The following is a 15,293-nucleotide window of genomic DNA, read 5'->3' as shown; positions in this document are numbered from 1 at the left end:
GTACATTGTATGTATAGCTTGTTCAGATGAATATCATAACCCAATATATTGTATTGTATTGTATATCAACAATCGTATCTCAAATTCTATTCTCTGTAACTACTAACCTACGTAGGTTTCTACGCAGATAACTAACGTCCGCAGGTTAGTAATCGATACTGTATCCGAGTCTAACGAATGATGACACGCTCGAAGACTCGGCATTAGAGTAGGAGCTATTACACCAGAGGTCTCAAACACGCGGCCCGCGAGACCATTTTGTGCGGCCCGCGACGGCATTTTGGAATTTCAAGTATCCACCTATATAGTCAAGTGCCGTATATCTTTTTTAGATATATGAACTTAAACGTCACGCTAAAACTACTATAAAATAACCGAAATCTCAACAAACTTTACGACCACATCACTTTTAAAAGCTACCATGCTGTGGAAGATCGACTATTGCGTCTCATTTCTAGTTTATAATGATAAGACATGACCCGTTGATGATTCGTGACGGAAAATTGTGATTTGGTTTGATGCGACCTTTTCGTTACTCGATTTCGGATTGACTGGGTGATTAAATTAAAATGACTCGAGCTGAGTCGGGTCAAACGTCAAAATCAGAGAAGGACTTGCGACTCGGAACGGTGACTTGGTTGGTAATCCTGGACGCAACAATATATGATACTGTCATGGGTAATAGTAATATATATATAAAGGTTGTAGCTTGCGTTGCGTGGGGTATATAGCTATCTAATCAGGTCAGTATGGCAGCCATTGGTATCCTGTGACCCCGGTGACGTAACGTTGAATATATGGTAGGTGTTTTTTGTTCTCTTCATCCATGTTATTATCGCTGGCGAGTAAGATTGTAGTACGCTCTACAGCTGTAACACCAATGAATTCTTCGCCGATTGGACATTTCAAGTCCATGGGTTCTTAACCAGGGTCCACAGACTCCATCGGGGTACGAAGCACCACATCAGGGTGTACGAGATGCATTGTGGAATTAGACCTATATGCTGTGGAATATTTTCTTGGCCAATTGATTCAACGGGAAAATAGTCCTCGCGCTACGCGCGATTTCATGAGAATGGGCTTTCTGATTTTAATATAGGTACCATCAGAAACTGTGGTAGGCCTATAAATGAACATGGGCTACGAGAAATCTTATCGGAAGCACAAGGGGTACGGTCGCAAAAATGGTTAAGAAGCAATGCTATTACTATGGCTCAATAATGATTATATTTAAGTTGTTATTGGTTATTGATATATTCCAATATTAATCGAAGGCTTTGACTTTGGCAATGACAGCAGCCGATACTTATCACGACTGTATCAAAACCAGGATTAGGCTACACCGCTCAAATGCTCTGATATCTGATCAATCTTCAGTAGATTTTAAAATATTGTACATAGAATTGTGGCACGTTAAATGTCCACTAGCTGCAATATTATAACCCGACAGTTTTACGATGTCATGAGGCATGCTCTCGTATGATGTCTATAGCTCATTAATTAAAAAATTATGCCCGGCACAAAATCAATTTTATTGAAATATTCGAAAATGTTTTTTTTTTCGTGTCAAGCGTGAATAATGCAATAGTAAATTACATTGCCACGATGTTCGTGGAATGCCTGTCTGCAAGGTCCCGTCAAATAAGGCCTATACTTTGTAATTATATATACATTGAATATCCCTAAGATTGGTGCTGCGGCCCGCGGCGTCAACAAAAACTGGGAAATGGCCCGCGAGCACATTTGAGTTTGAGACCTCTGTATTACACAATTACAATAATTACAATCAAATTCGGAAATATATATGTTACTGTGAGGTAGGCTACATCACAGTTTTAATGACTTTCGAGTCACAATACGATTAGTTTTCTTATTTATAATATCACATGGAAAATTACGTGCCTCGAGTTGTGTCACATTTGATATGACTATTAGCATCAGTATCAGTTTAATAGTCATTTTACCATTTCAAAACACCACGGGAAGATAGGAAGAAGTCGAAACGACTTGGAGTAGATAGAGAGTGAGAGAGAGAGTCTTTATTTTCATCCAACCAAAATACATAACAAGCCGACGGCAATGATGGTGGTACAGATAATATACATGCACATTGCACAGTATTCGGTATCAGATAGGAATGATCGATACGACCGTGAAGCTCACTGGTCACGCCCGCATCAAACAGCTACACTTGGCTATACAGTCTGGCTGTAAAAAATGTTAGTTAAAAATGGGAAAATAAAATAAAAAAGAAAGATAATAGGTCCTGAGTATAGTCGATAGATTTCTTAGTTAGGTTTCTATTGGGTGGGGGTAAGTTGACATTTCCCTTTGACGAGGATCTCGTGTATTGGGAGTGGATATTTTAACAGGTATAAAAAAAAACTCATCAAACACAGGAGCAGTGGTGGTCCTACGATTGGGCGGGCCCTGGGCTAGACTTCCGGGGTGGCCCCCTATAAGTCTGTAATCGCAGCTTCTGGCACAGCTTCTTCATGTCCTTCAATATCATTAAGCACGTATCAGCGGTTTGCAAAAACTATTCGTCAATTATGTCGCATAGCAAACATGTACGTACGTACGTACAATTTAAATCGAGCATACACTGTAAAAACTGGGCCTACCCCTAGAGGTGGTTCAAAATGCCACCCCATGATCAGAAGGGTAGGGTGGACTGGTCTATCCACGCCACAGGGTAGACTGGTCTAACCACGCCACAAGGTAGACTGGTCTAACCACGCCATAGGGTAGACTGGTCTAACCACCCCTATCCGGATATAACCCTTACCTATCCGGATATATCAACCTTGGGATATGCTTTACAAAAGTCAAACCAAGGCATAACAACCTATATCCTGCCCGAATATCTTCATCAAACGCTCAATCTCCGGTTACCAATACCAGCCCATATCTTTGTCAAACGCCTATTCCTGCTGCACTCTTATATACCATATCGGTTTTTGTGGTGTTTATTGAAGTGTTCATTATGCCTCGCATGCTGACATAAATTACCAAACATCGTCATTATTTCAGGCAACTCATTTGCAAATTAGTCACTAATCTCGCGAAGTTTGGTGCGAACAGCACCACTGGCCTTTAAATTAGGCACGCGAGCGAGAAAAATTGACATGAAAGTGAGAGATCTTTTAATCTTGGGTGAAAATTTCATGTTGAAGACCCAATGAATTGATATCATCACCGCCAATGCCTGATGAAAGCTGCGTATTTGTGTCACGCGTTGCCCTTCAAAGCCGACTGTCCACTCTTCATCAAAACAAATGACAGGGTATCCATTTCCGTGTTTGGGTGTCTGTTATTATATCAAAAAAGAATTAGGACAAATCTACACAGCACATCAGGCACAGACTTTTAGTAATCAGCAGTGTTGGGATCAAGCCACTACCGTCGAGTGACGAGTCATTTCGACTCGAGTCAAGTCAGAATTCAAGTCACGTTGCCTTTTAGAAGCAAGATGCATGATTACGTCTCAAGTGACTCGAGTCAAGTCACGAGTCATGTCAGAATTCAAGTCAAGTTGCCTTTTCGAAGTAAGATGTATGATTACGTCTCAAGTGACTCGAGTCAAGTCAAAATTCAAGTCAAGTTGCCTTTTCGAAGTAAGACGTATCATTACATCTGACTCGAGTCATCCCAACACTGGTAATCAGCCCATGAAACAGAAAGAGCATGATCAGGCATATTTTGTTTGAAGCGAAACTTGAAAAGTAGATTGTTGAGATGTAAGTTTATTCTAGACCAGTGGTTCTCAACCGGGGGTTCGCAAAGCCGCAAAATAGTTGATAACCTAATTTGTATTTTTTGAAATTCGGAAAATCACGAGGCAGTTTGGCTTCATTACTAGTAAAACTCACAGATCTCACTTCAACAGAATAACGTCAATAAAGGGGCGGTAAGAACCCTGAAAGTTTCAAGTTCGTGTGAACATTTTGCTTATATTCAATATTATACAATGTTTTTTGTTCAAATTCCGCGACACACAGTTTGGGAATCGCTGGAATAAATTAAGCAGATTATGCAGCCAGGTGTAAGTTGCAATCTTTTTTTTTGTCACCAACATTGAACGAATTATGTTAGTTGCGGCAATAAAATACCAATGGTGCGTAATTTACATAGGAGTTGATAATGGATTCAGATGCCAATTTATCATTGATGAACTTCGTACCTGATCATTGTGATCAATCAATAGGAAGTTGTCATACTTTTCGTGAAAAACGGCGGGTACTGCGACCATCCAATCTAGATTCTGAGATTCTGTAAAAAATACAATAATAAAGTCGGGAGTTGGGTACTGCGGGGGGCAAGTTTACTAGTTGATGACAACATAGCTGTGATCACATTGGTTGCGGTCAATTTATTTGTGACACATAAATGGAGAGTCAGTCAAAATATACGGAGCAAACCACGGATTTCGGAAAAAAATTAAACTTGGTACAGCTGAAATAAAGTATGCAGATTTGGCAGCCAGGTGAAAGTGGCGATCGTTTTTTAGGCGCCAAAATTGAACGAATTACATTAGTTGCAGCGATAAAATACCAATGGCGCATAATTTACAGAGTGGCGTTGATAATCGATTCATATGCTAATAACATTGACGAGCTTCGTACCTAATCAATGAATAGAAGTGGCAATACTTTTCACGAAAAACGGCCGGTATAGCGACCATCTGAGATTCTGTAAAAAATGCAACATTAAAGTCAGGAATTAGTTTACTAGCTAATGACATTTCTGTAATCTTTCAATTACTATAGTTCAGGGGCGATCAGCCTTTTCGGCCAGAGGGTGACAATAATCCAACAAACCATTGCGCGTGTCACTTTTGGACATATCAATATCGAAGATTTCGGCGAACATGCGTCAGTCATTTTGTGCAACGGTGCCATCACCGACTATCTTTCTGCAAGTGCAAACGTGAAGTTGCATGTTGGACGACACGGGACACGTTCTCTAATATTTTCGAATATAGTTGAACTCATTTCTGTAAATTCGGCGCAAGAAATCAAGTGACCATAAATGGCGTTACCTAATCCGGTTTGCTCCTATCGGACGACGAAAAAAGGACATCAACATTCAAGCGGCCCGCGCAATGGTTCGTAAATTTTATGTGGCCATTTGGCTGAAAAGGTTGGCCACCCCTGCTATAGAGAAAGTGCTTTGTTTGCTAAGGAGGTATGAAATGGGTGCCATATCTGATTTTGATGACTAATCAATACAGAGCAAATCACGGCTTATGAAAATTAATTGACATGAAAGTCAGAGATTTTATAATCTTGGGTCAAAAATTCCATATTGAATGCTCAATGAATTGATATCATCACTACCAATACCTCATGAATGCTTTGTCTTTGTGTCACGCGTTCCGCTTCTAAACTGACTGCCCACTCTTCATTCGCCATATTGAAGCAAATGACAGGGTATCCACTGTCCATACTTGAGTGTCTGTTAATATAACAAAAAAGAATCAGGTCAAACATACACACAAACATACGTATCGACTAGACTAGCCTAGCCTATATAGCAGTGGTCGGGAACCTTTTTTGTCCAAAGAGCCATATTGGCCCTATTTTTCCCATCTCAACTCCCTAAGAGCCATACATGCCAATCAACTGTTGCGTCACAATTGAAAATTCATGACGTCATGGTAGCACTAATTCGAGCTCACTGCATGGGATTCCTCGTGTGCGCCATATTTTCTCAGTAAAATCTGGTATTTATTGTTCGGAAATAAAGGTCGAAACGAGAGGTATGAACAGACGGGCCAACCCTCACTCTTGATAACGCAATTCATATGTAGCTTAGAATTTTTTACAACTGATATTAATCGAATGTGACTGTCACACTGATTATGAAAATCGAACTACTTATCGACTTCTCAAAGTAGTCGGCGGCAACATAACGTTGCGCTACACGTATACATTTTATCGCCGGTACTACACAGAGCTATACTTACCGATCAAGAACGTGGATAGCTATGGCGTTGTTTGTAATTTGAGTTTGTATTGTCACATTCACAACAGTTCATTTCGCGACGTAGATCAGGAAGACAATGCGTATTTGAAAACTGCGTTTTGAAATGGGCGTCGCCAGGTCTGCTATGCTCTTTCATTAATCAACGTATCCCGCAATTCAAGATTTCGAGTCGGGTACATAGAATTCGCGAGTGATATTGGCCGCTGGCGTGACAGTAACTTAAATTTGATTATTTTGAAAAGAGGGGTCCGAGCCCCTAAACCTGAAGACGACATTGTCTTTACCTCTTAAAGACATGTTTGTACTGCCACGAGAATAATTATTTTGGCCGTGATTAAAATTTACCAACAACTCGTTGCAATATTGATCAATTCAATACAAAAATAAATATTTGGCAAAGAGTTATACCCTAGAGAGCCATATATGGCTCGCGAGCCATAGGTTCCTGACCATTGCCATATAGTAATCAGTTTATGAAATATAAGGTATGATCAGGCATGGGCCGGGCATTGCTTTTTTCAGACACAATATTAATATAGTATTGACGCAAAATGTTGTCGTATCGCTCACCATAAGTAGACCTGCCAAATGATAAAGTAATGGTATAGCCCCAATTTCCAGCCAGAATACATATATGCTGATTTGGCAGCCAAGTGAAAGTGGAGACCTATTTTAGTCATCAACATTGAACTTATTCCATTGGTTGCGGCAATAAAATGCCAATGGTGATTCATTCCCATGCAAATTTGTTTTTAGGTTTTACCGCTCCGCGATGTCAAAAAGTTGCGAAACACTTCTCTAAATTATAATCCATCAGAATCAAATGTAAACCTTGCAAAATAAAAACAAAGATGATTTGACGTACCTGATCAACATATCTTTCATGCAGAATGGTAGGTATAGAAACAATACGGTCTAGATTTGGAGATGCTGTAACACAATCACAAAATATATTATTGAGTAAAATTTTATCACTTAATACATGCAGATGAACATGAAATCATTACTAGGGCTGGGTACAATGATTCGAGTACTCGATTCGGAATCGAGTATTAATTTTAATGATTCGAGTCGAGTAGTAAAAGACAATTTTTTCGAGTAATGAAATTACACGCTCCTCTCCGCTGAAGGATAATTTATCGACGAGAATTATAGTTTTGATACTATTTTCCACTGTGGAAGCCCTGAAACCTCGACTGGCCGTATCACAACGTACGAAACATATAGTACAAAGCTACGCGCGTAAGTGAAAATAACACATTTCCGAAGTCATGATCATCCCACAACATTGTCACAAATTGCAATGAAATCGGTATGGTCAATAAAAATTATCTTTAATGTGATGGATAACCGGCATTATATTTTCTGTGATTGCATAAAAGGTGCTCATTTGATACTTGACATATTACATTCTGCTATGATGCCATAATGAGCGATACTCGAATACTCGAATCGAATCACTCAGGTATTCGATTTTGCCAAGCCCTACTCATTACAAGATACAGCATATCGAAGAGGAGTGCATCGAAGTGTCGTTTCGTAAGCACGTATTTAGGCATGGCCTGATTTTGATTGCCATGCAATTGCAGCATGACTAATAAACATTATATATCATGAGAGGCAATTTGTAGATAGAGATTAACTACTTGGTACAAATATTTGAAGAGATCACGGCTTCTGTCAAAATCAACAGCTTTATTGGAATAAATACATAGATAGCAGAAAGAGAAGAACATACCCATAAGATTCGAACCAATTCCGCATTGATCACGCTTATTTAGTCTTCAGGTACGAGGTACATAAGTCGAAACAGCTTTCTGCAAAGCAAAGCAGTCAAATTTTGAAATATGCACTGAACCAGAATGAAAATTTCATTAGGAGATTGAATGTGTGGTACCGAAACTCAAACATTTTTGCAACAGGTGAAGCAGCGAAAACGAAGCATCCTCAATACAATATACATTTATATAGGCAGCTAGTGTGAAATGGAGATAGTTTTAATAATCTTTTAGCTACAATTTCTTTACAGTGCCTTTCTGTCCTGAATAGCTGATGGGATGAAATTTTAGTACTGATTAATTTGAGACCACGTCATATTTAGAGAGCAGTGCCCCTTTAACTCAAACTGTACCACAGGCACAAACCATTCGTTCTAATGATGGTAAGTTTGAAAGCATCACTCTTACCTAGAGCATTTTTTTTTGGCTGTCCGCCAACATATTTATAGCTTAATTTATTTCAATACAGATAATTATAATTTATGTATTATAATTTTATCGCGCGCACTCGCATTCATACACATCAAATTTACAAACACGATGCCCACATTCTCATTCAGAAATGACGAAATTTGCATTACCAAAGTCTGTGGTGACTGCTATGGCACGAGCAGACATAATTTATAGCCTTTACGGTGACAGCAGGGTGACTTGGTAAACCAGACGAATTTTCATGATAGTGATATTCAGCCTGCCAGACGACCAATCAAGTGTGCTGCGGACATCAATTCCATACTGGATATACTAGCATGGTTTCATACTAGAAAATGACATCATGGATTGCAGTAACTTCTTACTTCTAATATTTGTTATCAACTATAATTCAACCGAACAACTCTGACTCAATGACTCTAACTCAAGCATGTAAATTTGAAAAGGCAAATTAGAAGCATGCAAAATACACTTATGAGTGCATTGTCGTCTCACCTTTCCTTTCTTCACGTAACGTAATCTCCAATATGGCGTCCGACCGTCAGTGTCAGAAACAATCGAGCAAATACCGTAACCGGTATATGCCAGCGAGAATAGAATGCGTTCATACCGCATCCCTTAACAGGATGAACCGGACTCATATTCTAAAACGTACAACTATTGCCCTGTGCAGTGAGAATAAGGAAATTCGCCTCATAGTAAAACTGCAAGACACATTCGCCATCTTTCCCCTTCGATCTTTCAGCTTCCGCATTCGCTTCGCGCTTTCGAGCCTCGGTTGGCGAGTCACTAAAGCGTAACCGACCCGGTTGATCAATTAGCATCGGATATTAGTATCTTCACTTTAAGTGCGTGCCACTTCCTACATTCACTAAATGAATATTATAACTATCATTATTGAGTTCAGAGTAGAAGTTGATCGAATATGATGGTAAGATGTCAGTCGAACCATTAGCTCATCTGTGTTTATAAAGCTCGGTGGTTGAAAGGAGTGTGTCGCTTCCCGCGGAAACACAGCTGACTTCGTGGGATCGCCGCGCAAATAACTGAGGCGTTGCATTACGGTAATATGGAATAATATTATCTCGATACCGTGAACAACGATATTAGAATTTTAGATCAAACTTTATTCGGTATCGCCTTATCGGTAGCTCGGCATCGCCTAAATTTCATTATATAAGTTTGTCTCTCTATCTAATTGTGAGTTTAAAACGAAAACAATGTTGCGATTTCCTGCTACAGGCTCACTGCTAAATTTTGAAATGAACAAACTAATATATCTTCATTTAACTCGTTCAATTTCTCTTTAATGATGCTGATTTGCACGACTGACCGATAAATATTCTTTCACTCCCGCTCTCTCTGTATCGATAAATGGTATGTCTGTCAGTCCGTTGATTTGACCATCAGCGACTTTGAGCACATATGCATTCAATCTTGCGACATCAACGCCGCGCAAGCATCTCGCGCGTACATATACAGCGCAGGTGATTGAAATGTTCATAGCGGAAACATATGTATCCTCAATTGATCAGAGGTGTGGTCGCCGTGCCACGCTTAATCCAGGGTGGCTGGATGCAATCCACTGTAATGCAGGGGTAGGAGCAACATTCCCACGCCTATTCTACCCTAAACGGGGGTGGAACAGGGAGGTACACTCCTGCATTACGGTAGATCATCCCTATCCACTCTTATTCCACCCCAAAACCCACGGTTATTTTTTACAGTGTAGCTAATCACTCAGTAATCAACAGATAGAGGAGGATATAAGGCTACCTCGACTCGAGACATCGATTTCGACACCCGCTGAGCTGAGAAGCAGAGATGCCACTGGGATATTTCGGAAAAACCCAGATGTGGAGGCGAAATGAACCCAGAAAAACCCAGATCCTATATTTCACTCAAAAGACACGATATAGCTGTGAAAGTGGAGCCTGATAGTCGTCGAATACACTCATACAGTCATTGAAGCCTTTGATATTGAATTTACAACAGTTCATAATACGCATTTTGCTGCGAATCGCACAAAAAAACATGTTGTTTTCCTCTCGACACATCGCAATGAAACAATTAGGGTGCAGTGTGAATACTTGATAGTGTACCGGTACTAATTAGTAATTATATCATCGCGCTGCGAAAGTTCAATGCGATGCCATCCATTCCCTATTTCTAAGGATGATTTCATGTATTTTCAGCGACCTGTACGGATTGAAAGTAGCTTTCGATTGATTAATCCTACGACAATCACTTTTATTTGGAATAATCACAGACCAATGTATACCGTAGTGGAAATAAATAACTGCCAAATCAGGAAATTCAGGGTTAGGGTTCAAATGTGCTGATAACCAATGCCTCTGATTAACTTGCTACGGGTGTCCAACTAACGATTAACTTGCTACGGGTGTCCAACTATCTCTCTCTCTCTCTGAGTATCCCTGTTGAAACTATAAATATACTCAGATAACAATAGGATTATATTAGTCGGATCATCACCTGGTCTGTTCATGTGCTTGTGCACACCATACAGTTACATGATATTTATCGATACATACCTGCTGTTCATAATTTACATCAATGATATTGGTCATTTATTTGACAATGACATTACACTGTTTGCTGATGACACCAGTCTAGTTATACCCGGTAAAAATTTATCTGATGCATTTGACAACATTAACACTAAGCTATCGACAGTGTCAAAATGGATGGCGTCTAACCAACTTCAGCTCAATGCCTCCAAAACCAAAACTCTCGTGTTTCATACACAAGTGAATTACTGAATTGCAGTGTAATTATAGTAAATAACGCACATCTTGATACACATAAAACTGTTAGATATCTTGGCATTATCATTGATGATAAACTCGGATGGTCTGATCATATCAACAATATAAAAACTAAAATCTCGCGTGGTGTCGGGGCTCTCTATCGCCATAAAAATTTAATTCCTCATCAAACTCTCAGATCAGTCTACTATGCCTTAATTCACTGCTATCTCATTTATGGGATCCTAGTTTGGGGACCTGCTGCGAAAAAACATCTGCAGAAATTGCAAGTCTTGCAAAACCGAGCCATACGAATTCTCTGTCGGAAATCTAGATATGAGAATTGTAATAGCATGTATCGTAGCGTTAGAATATTGAAAGTGGAAGACATTTTCAAATTTGAGGTAATGAAATTCATGCATAGCTATCATCAGGGTGAACTGCCACTATATTTTCATAATCTGTTCAAGATACCTTCAGATACCCACCAACATCATACCAGATTTTCTTCTAACTTGTCTCTGTCTGTGCAACACCACTCTACCAGTCTAGTACAAAATTCAATCAGTTTTATTGGTGTCAATGTTTGGAATAAGCTGCCACCTAATCTCCGCAATTTAGACTCTTGTGCTTTGAAAAAACAATGTTTTCATTCTCTTATCTCTAACTACCGGTAAATTGTATTTGCGTTGTATTTCAAATTGGTCCATCATACTGTGTCTTATTTTTCCTTTCGTTCGTTAGTTTATTTTAATTTTTTTTTTCATTAGTTATCGACTGTGAAAATTGCTCCTGTCCCGGGTGGCTCGGCTCTGAAGACTATGTCATATCGAGCCTCCCGTCTACCTTGCATGTCGCATTTCACTGTTACATTTTTGTAGTGTTATGTTGATATGTAATGTATACGAATAAAGATTCTCTCTCTCTCATGCCGAATTGTTCACCAACTGCCGAGTTCGCTACTGGCAATCGTCCTATATGAACATGACTTTCTGCGACCTGGAAGTTACCATTCAATGAAGCTCCATGGCATCAAGCCGAAGCCTCTCATTTTAGTGGTGAAATTGATTCTCAACACTCCGTCGTTACAATAACAGCAAAATCCATCGACAATGGCGAACTGAAGTGCGTGCATTTTACGATATTACGACCATACTAATCTAATAATTAATTTTCGAGCGTAAAACTGACCTGGCGAACTGGATGTTGAAAAAAAAAACAGATTTCAAGGATAAAAACCCAGAAACCCAGGTGATGCTAAAAAAAAACAGATCTGGGTGGAGAAACCCAGGAGTGGCATCTCTGCTGAGAAGCACTCTCCAAGTCTCCATGTGACGAACAAATGCCTGCGTGTGCAGTGCACACTGCACGCGCAAGCATTTGTTCGTCACAATGGTCACATGGAGACTTGACTCACTTGGAGACTTGTGCACTGTGCATCTGTGCATGTCTCCTTTCTACATCGCTTAGGCCAGGTGGGTGTCTGATTTCGAAGACTATCGTTCATTGTATCGCAGTATTGTGGTGTATTGAAATGAAATTGATTCCATGTCATACCAGTCTAAAATTATTTGTAATCGCAGCAAACCGTATACGTCGGTTAGGGTTGTTCAGAATTGATCGACTTTCAAAATGTCGTGGTTTTCAGTCCGATTCCCATGCCTTATACCATAAAAACATATTCTAGGTACTTTTTTTCGTAATTCATCCCTTGCATCCGTGTGCACATTGAGCTGGAAGAATATCGGCTAAAAATAGGGGATTCCCCTAAAATTTGAGTGTCGCTATTCGGACTAGGCTAGTAAAACGTCAAATATAAGCTGGTTTTATGTAGCTATTGCGGTTGGAGTGCTACATAACCTCACTATAGAAAGTATGGTCAGTTCAGGACACCATTTTCATGTCCCACACTCCCTTAGAACTCCTCAAAACTGCCTAAGACTGATAGTCATTTTGTTGGATCACCTATCCTACACTCCTCAACCCTACCCGAGATTGTTCATCAATTGCCGGGATCACCACGTGCAAGAATACAACTGTAAATGTATCATTCACTCACAGCCACATTATAAACATCACATTGTTCAAAGGAAACAAAACAAAAAGGCAAAGAAACAGATCAACTTGGCACATTGCATTGCACTGGGATGCAAAGCTCACTAGAAGTCGTTTCGGAGGGAAATTTGAGGCCTTGGCAGTGCTGGCATAGTCTGCGTATTCCAACGAATTTGAGAAAGGCAAACTTCTTGGCAATCGAACTCTGGAGAGTGCTACAGGAAAAGCACAGGCTGATCTGTCATTTGAACTGCTGGAACTTTATAATTTAACAAGTAATGTCAGAGCTCTTGTGTTTGACACAACACCCTCAAACAATGGAAAAAATAAAGGTGCGGTTCTGTTACTTGAAGAATTGATAAACAGGAAAGTTTTCTACTTTCTACTTCTGCTTGTCGCCATCATATTTATGAACTAGTCATCCGGGGAGGTCTGGAAGTGAAGTGTGTTTGGATCTGCGACCACAGGCCCTGAAAACACAGATTTTAATACCTTCCAAGAAGTGAAAAGATATTGATCAATTAAGAAGCTCTAAAACACTTCAGTTTGATGATTGCAGCTGGTTGGCGATCAAAGCTGATGAAGCTAAGCAAGAAATAATTCCACTGATGAAGCCATATAATGGAAAGCAGAAAGAAGTCTTGATAATAAATGACTACAGAGAATGTGCAACAGGCACCTTGGCGATTGTAGCTGCCAAATATATTGATAATCGTTTTCGCAAGCCTGGTGCTACTAATAGCACTGGATGGATGAGTCAAGTGCTGTCCTGTCAAAAATGTTCATGTGGAGAGAGCAAATGGGCTATTCTGAAGAGTTCATTAGAAAGTTGCCCTGTTTTATGTCCCAGCTTGGTTGAAAACTGGTAATGCATGTGACGCACAGTATATTGATCTCAAATTCCTTCATGGCATGACAGACTTTTCATTGTGCGATTTCACAGTTGCTGATGTGGCATATGAAAAGATGCGAGAACATCATTGGCATCTCACCGAGGAAACGGTGGTATCAACAATGTTCGCGGCTAAACCAAAGATTCCTGACAAAGTGAAGGAAGCGATGGCTGCTAAATTGCTGCAAATGCCAATCCTTGAACAATTTCGCAGAGGTAGGCTATACCTCTGAGTCTAATCTCTGACTCTGTCTCTGAGTCAATGAGTATGGTTGCTTTAATTGAACCGGAATCATAGTTTCTATTCAATGCTATACATGTCGAACATGATTGGTTTAGTCTTCCAGTTTCGGAATGGCATACTGATTCGCATTTCGTGACTTCTCAAGAATTTGTGAGAAGCGTTGAAATAGTTAACGGCGCAGCAGAGCGTTTGGTGAAATTGAATACCGACTTTGATGCTTTCAAAACAGATGACTAAGAACAGCGAGCGAGCTTCTTACAAGCCGTGGAAGATAACGGGAACAGATATGACGATTTCTCTAAAGCAACTATCTCATCCGGACCTGATTTAAGTAGTATTTGCCAAGTTGATCGGTTTCTTTGCCTTTTTGTTTCGTTTCCTTTGAACAATGTGATGTTTATAATGTGGCTGTGAGTGAATGATACATTTACAGTTGTATTCTTGCACGTGGTGATCCCGGCAATTGATGAACAATCTCGGGTAGGGTTGAGGAGTGTAGGATAGGTGATCCAACAAAATGACTATCAGTCTTAGGCAGTTTTGAGGAGTTCTAAGGCAGGGTGGGACATGAAAATGGTGTCCTGAACTGACAATACTTTCTATAGTGAGGTTATGTAGCACTCCAACCGCAATAGCTACATAAAACCAGCTTATATTTGACGTTTTACTAGCCTAGTCCGAATAGCGACACTCAAATTTTAGGGGAATCCCCTATTTTTAGCCGATATTCTTTCAGCTCAATGTGCACACGGATGCAAGGGATGAATTACGAAAAAAAGTACCTAGAATATGTTTTTATGGTATAAGGCTTGGGAATCGGACTGAAAACCACGATATTTTGAAAGTCGATCAATTCTGAACAACCCTAACGTCGGTGTTTACGGCAATTCGCAAGCGATTTTTTTTGTCTTTTTAATTGGATCGCAATTGGACAGTGTGCGTGTGCGTGTGTCTTGGAATTTGTTCCTGCCCATAATAGTTATTCCAAAATGTGTTGATATAAGACTGTGCAGTGTGCAACTTTGCATACAGTGCCGGGAGTTGCCTTATAGATTCGATCAGCCACTCGGCAGTCATCGACGAAGTCTACATAAGTACCATTTTAGTACTAGAGTAGACATTAGTGACCGGGAGTCGGG

At 39.9% G+C, this 15,293-nt stretch overlaps 2 long non-coding RNA genes across 3 annotated transcripts in view; both read right to left on the bottom strand.

The window, feature by feature from the left end:
- LOC145448292 (uncharacterized) overlaps positions 1 to 15,293 on the bottom strand; it is an 82,600-nt gene that overhangs the window by 3,095 nt on the left and 64,212 nt on the right. The gene's annotated exons all lie outside the window — the stretch shown is intronic.
- LOC145448708 (uncharacterized) lies at positions 2,954 to 9,037 on the bottom strand. 2 transcript variants are annotated; one of them, XR_013918004.1, is made up of 7 exons: positions 8,694 to 9,029; positions 7,727 to 7,805; positions 6,854 to 6,918; positions 5,346 to 5,457; positions 4,626 to 4,692; positions 4,184 to 4,272; positions 2,954 to 3,310 (listed from the first exon to the last, which is right to left on the bottom strand). It is a non-coding gene; the product is annotated as an uncharacterized LOC145448708 (long non-coding RNA). The 2 variants fall into 2 exon arrangements; XR_013918003.1 differs by lacking the exon at positions 6,854 to 6,918 and having other exon boundaries at positions 8,694 to 9,037.

This window comes from Botryllus schlosseri, chromosome 10, assembly GCF_051294905.1.
Source record: "Botryllus schlosseri isolate E-star chromosome 10, Bs_hap1, whole genome shotgun sequence".
NCBI classification, from domain to species: domain Eukaryota; kingdom Metazoa; phylum Chordata; class Ascidiacea; order Stolidobranchia; family Styelidae; genus Botryllus; species Botryllus schlosseri.
The sequence above is the reverse complement of the archived record's forward strand: the minus strand, read 5'-3'. Positions and strand labels throughout refer to the sequence as shown.